The sequence below is a fragment of the Juglans regia genome, chromosome 6 (genome assembly GCF_001411555.2).
Source record: "Juglans regia cultivar Chandler chromosome 6, Walnut 2.0, whole genome shotgun sequence".
Taxonomy (NCBI): Eukaryota; Viridiplantae; Streptophyta; class Magnoliopsida; order Fagales; family Juglandaceae; genus Juglans; species Juglans regia.
The window spans coordinates 9086009-9091498 of NC_049906.1; positions in this window are offsets into that span (position 1 = coordinate 9086009).

A 5490-nucleotide genomic window follows, 5' to 3' on the forward strand; every position below is an offset into this window, starting at 1 on the left:
TGCACCTACTGGCCACTGTCTTTACTCCCCCAATCCACGCCGCCCTTTCTCTGCCTCCCCGTGATTCTTAGTCGTGTGACTGCGCACCGCCCATGCGCACCCCGTCTGACATAGCCATACGTCGTCGAGCTCAACCTTCCCTCTGTCGTGTCTGACCGCTGCTCACACACTCCAAGCTTTGTGTCACCTGTTACAGGGTGGCTCGGCCTATATATAGGCCGAGGCCCCCCTCCTCTTCGAAGCACCCTCAGCATCTCCTCTCCCTTAGCATCAAATTAAGAGGCCGATGTATGAAGCTTCGGGTCTAAAATTCTTATTTGGATTTCTTTTTTTTAAATGTGTGCGCGCTACAGGCTCAATCTATATAAGAATTGGCATTGCCTTAGTTAAAAACTTAGTCAAATATAAAATATGATAAATTTTATCAAAATAGAGCTACATTAGATTAATTAAAGGGATAAATGTGAAGTTTTGAGTTACAGTAAATTGATGAATTTCTTTAAATTTGAAAGATTACTATTTATTCATCAAATCTATTTCTTATTCACTTTTAATCTCTAAATATCTTTTTTATTCACGTTTAATCTCCAATCATCTTGTAATAATAATATAAGAATCAAATTAATTATTAATTAACATATGATTAGTGTAATTTTAAAATATAAAAAAAAATAAAAATATTTTTATTAAAAAAATAATATTATATTATTATTTTGATGAATTTAATGACTAATTCAATGTGGAGTTATAACTAGAGAGGTTTTAAATTTATAGAAATCACGTATTTTTCAACAAATTTTAAAAATAATTTTGATGAAACCAATACCAATACTCTAAGGCCCAAGCTGATAAACAAAAGCCCAGCCCCCCTTAATACGGCGTCGTTTTGATGGTTTGAGGGTTAAAACCCCTAGTTTTTCCTTTCTTTTCTTTTCTTTTCTTCTCTCCCCCTACCTTCTTCTCTTGCGCACAGCACCATCTCCCTCCGCAACCCGTGACTCTACCCTATCTTTACTCCCCCAATCCACGCCGCCCTTTCTCTGCCTCCCCGTGATTCTTAGTCGTGTGACTACGCACCGCTCATGCGCACCCCGTCTGACATAGCCATGCGTCGTCGTGCTCAACCTTCCCTCTGTCGTGTCTGACCGCTGCTCACACACTCCAAGCTTTGTGTCACCTGTTACATGGTGCCTCGGCCTATAGAGGCCCCCCTCCTCTTGGAAGCACCCTCAGCATCTCCTCTCCCTCTTGATCTTAACCTCCACGTTGAGACCCAACTCTCTCACCCTCTCTGATTTGCTCTTTCTTTCTTTTTTGATTTTCTCCTTCTTAGGGTTCTACAGCTGCCGTTGCAATCCGTGATCTGCCATCCATAGACACCCATCGTAGGCCGTATCACCATCAACGCCCTCCATCTCCACTCAAACACGCCAAGCTTCCTTCTCAATCTTCACACATTACCTCTGCCCCTACTACCGAATGAAGCCTTAACTCTAGCTACCACAGTAAGCTCCTCTACCTCTCACCTTGTCATTTTATTTTCTGCTCACATTCAAATATGATTCTCTAACCTTGTCCCTTTGTGCAACAACCCGTACACGCAACACACACACACACACACACACACACACAGTCTCTTTGCCCCTCTGTCCGAAACTCCAGAGACTGCTTGGAGAGCCACCATGACACCTGCCCACGAGAACAAACGTGACCAGTATCCAAAGCTTAGGAGCTTTGTTCATCCTGAAAATTTACCTTCGCAATTGTAAGTGGTTCTCAAACTAAAATTAAATTTTTCGTGGTCGAAAAATTGTGTATCTGTGATTTGTGCAGTCTGGTTGTGAACGGTGATTGAATAAACAATGAGAAGCACTGGGATTGGACTGTAGTATTGGTTGTGGATTTGTAATGTGGTCGAGGGCCATGTGGAGCATTGGGAATAGTTTTTTATCAAGTTGTGAATATGTGGTCGAGAGCCCCGCGAAGCATTGGGAATGAAGTATGTAGTTGGTTATGATGTTGAGTATCGTTTGCTGATATAAATGAGTGGTTGTATTACATGCTTACACTATTGGTATGTCATTCACTGATAAATTGTTGCATGTTTGTCAGCATTATATTTGTTTACTTGTTATTAATATTCTGGTACACTGAGAAATACTTGTTATTAATATTCTGGTACACTGAGTGAGGTCTCCTAAATTGTCGCTAGACGACAACGAGCTCGGATGAGTATATAATACTCTCAGGTCGACTCAGTTTATGATTGGTATTGTTAAGAACGTGTTTCACACCACCAATCGCATGGATGACACTTGCAGCAATGAAGAGACGGTGTTGGTCGCTTTGTGTAAACTCTGATACTTAAGTCAGTAACAATATGACAATAAGTATATATAAAATAAAGATGATGATAATGTTACCTCTTGTAAGCTATTTATAGAGGCTATTTCCTTGGAGTGATAGAGTCTAATTTACCTTGTGAAGCTTTTTCTCTTTAAGAGTATGAGTCTATCTCCTATTAGGAGTCTGAGTCATCTCCCTCTTAGGAGTCTGTGTCATCATTAGGAGTCTGAGTCCCTTCTTGATTTTATCTCGTAGCTAAAATTGTGGGGGTTCAAATATCCCTTCCAATTATCCCGCTAATTTTCTTTGTGCTAGCACATGGAAAATTAAATACTTTGCATTCTTTGTTCATGCCTTTTACCTTGCTGGCTCGTGGTTATCTGCTTACTTTTGTTTTCCCCTACCCCACTGAGGGTCCATACTAGTTAGTGTATGGGTGTTTCCATGCCCTTGTGAAGCCTTAGAAGGCCTTGAGAATCTTCAAGTCAATAATCTACAAAATAAATTTAGAAAATTGGTCACTGGCTTCCCGTTCGGTCCTTGGTTTTTTGTTTGTTTCATGGTAAGCAGTGAAGGGCTTAGCTTGGAGAGATAGGCGGGAGATATACTCGACCACATTAGGTGTGAGCGTGAAGCTCGATTTTGAGTTTTGTTTATTTGTGTGAATGTTTATCTGAGAGATTGTTTACTGTTAGCGAAGAGTGCATATTTCTATGATTGGTTTTTTGTGTGTATTTTTGTGATCGTTTTTTCTTTGGTTAGTACTACTAGATTTTCTACCTCATTGGTGTAAATTGTTGTTGGTATTCTCATTATGTTGTTTGTTTGTAGTAACTTGTGCTTAAGTGGTCAGGGTGTCTGTCGACCCCTTGGATCCATCTTAGGTGGTTGCTGAACCCGTCAGCGTATTTCTGACGGTAACCCGCTCGAGGTGGTTGTAGAGTCTGGTGACTAGTTCCTGATGGTAACTTGCTCGAGGCAGTTGAAGAGTCTAGTGGCTCATTCCTGAAAGTAACCCGCTCGAGGTAGTTGCAGAGCCTGGTGGCTCGTTCCCAAAAGTAACTCGCTTGAGGCGGTTGTGGCGTTAGTATAACACTCAGCATTTGCTAAGGAATATCCTATACTTGTACTGGTGTCCAAGAGAGAGGTCAGGCTGTCTAGAAGTTGCCTGCCTATTAAGCACTTGGGAGGTCGGGTGGTTCCTAACCTTTCCTACCTATTGACTTGCATCGCGAGTGCATAACTCGACTTTTGGTGGCTAACTTTGGAGAGGGTCGTGATGTCTTCTGACCTTCACGCCGATTTGTTTGGTGAGGGTCATGTGGCCTTCTTACCTTTACGCCCATTTGTTGGTGATCTTTGGAGAGGGTCTTGTGGTCTGTATGACCTCCACGCCTGTTCAATTGCATCGTAAGTGTGTAACTAAGCTTTTAGTGGCTAACTTTTGGAGAGGGTCGTGTGGTCTTCTAACCTCCACGCCCGTTTGATTGCACCGCGAGTGTGTAACTTGACTTTTGGTGGCTAACTTTGGAGAGAGTCGTGTGCTCTTCTGGCCTCCACTCTCGTTCGTTTGCACCGTGTCCTGAGAAGTTCTCACAAGAAACAAAATAGATAAGTGTAATACAAATTACAAGTTTGAGATTTGTGAAGTGACGGTAGGTAATTGTAATACAAATTACAACAGGTAAGACTGGTGATACGTGGGCGATGCCCGTGGGTAGCCATGCCTTGGCACGAGCAGTGACAGAACCACATATACTTTCCATGGAGACCTTGGTCTGGTGGCATGGTGGAGATGTCGATTTTGTTGCCTGCCGAGAGGTGCGGGTCTTGTTGCTGAGTGGGTCGTGGGGTTCTTTGACTTCCACGCCCTTCTGGTTGCTGAGTGGGCCATGGGGTTCTTTGACCTGCATTCCCTTCTTGATTGTTGAGCGGGTCGTGGAATTCTTTGATCTCCACGTCCTTCTTGGTTGCTGAGCGGGTCGTGGGGTTCTTTGATGTCCACGTCCTTCTTGATTGCACCGCGGTTTGAATGTGATCGCATGGTAGTTGGCATGTGAAAATCATGTTGAAGTCTGTAAAGATCCCACAGACGACGTCACTGTTAAGGACGTGTTCCACACCACCAATCACACGGATAACACTTGCAGCAATGAAGAAACAGCGTTGGTCGCCTTGTGTAAACTTCGATGCTTAAGTCAATAACAATATGAGAATAAGTATATATAAAATAAAGATGATGATGATGTTACCTCTTGTAGGCTATTTATAAAGGTTATTTCTTTGGAGTGATAGAATCTAATTTGTCTTGTGAAACCTTTTCCTTTTAGGAGTCTGAGGCTGTGTTTGGGTAACAGAGATACCTCAACACTTTTCAAGTATTTTCGTACTTTTGAAAATACTTCACATGCCAAACAACTTAAAATACTCTCAATGGGATCCACAAACCCGCTTCAATCTCTACTCATAACTATTCACAAACATTCTATAATACTTATCACTATTATATATACATAAAAAATAAAATCACTATTATATTTATCACTATTAAATATAAAAAAAAAAAATCATTATAATATATAAATAAAAAAAATCACTATAATATATAAATAAACAATAAAATCACTATAATATATAAATAAAAAATATTTATCACTATTATATATAAATAAAAAATAAAATCACTATAATATATAAATAAAAAATAAAATCACTATAATATTTATCACTATTAAATATAAATAAAAAAATCATTATAATATATAAATAATAAAAAAATCACTATAATATATAAATAAAAAATATTTATCACTATTATATATAAATAAAAAATAAAATCTCTATAATATATAAATAAAAAATAAAATCACTATAATATATAAATAAAAAATAAAATCACTATAATATATAAATAAAAAATAAAATCACTACAATATATAAATAAAAAATATTTATCACTATTATATATAAATAAAAAATCATTATAATATATAAATAATAAAAAATCACTATAATATATAAATAAAAAATATTTATCACTATTATATATAAATAAAAAATAAAATCACTATAATATATAAATAAAAAATAAAATCACTATAATATATAAATAAAAAATATTTATCACTGTTATATATAAATAAA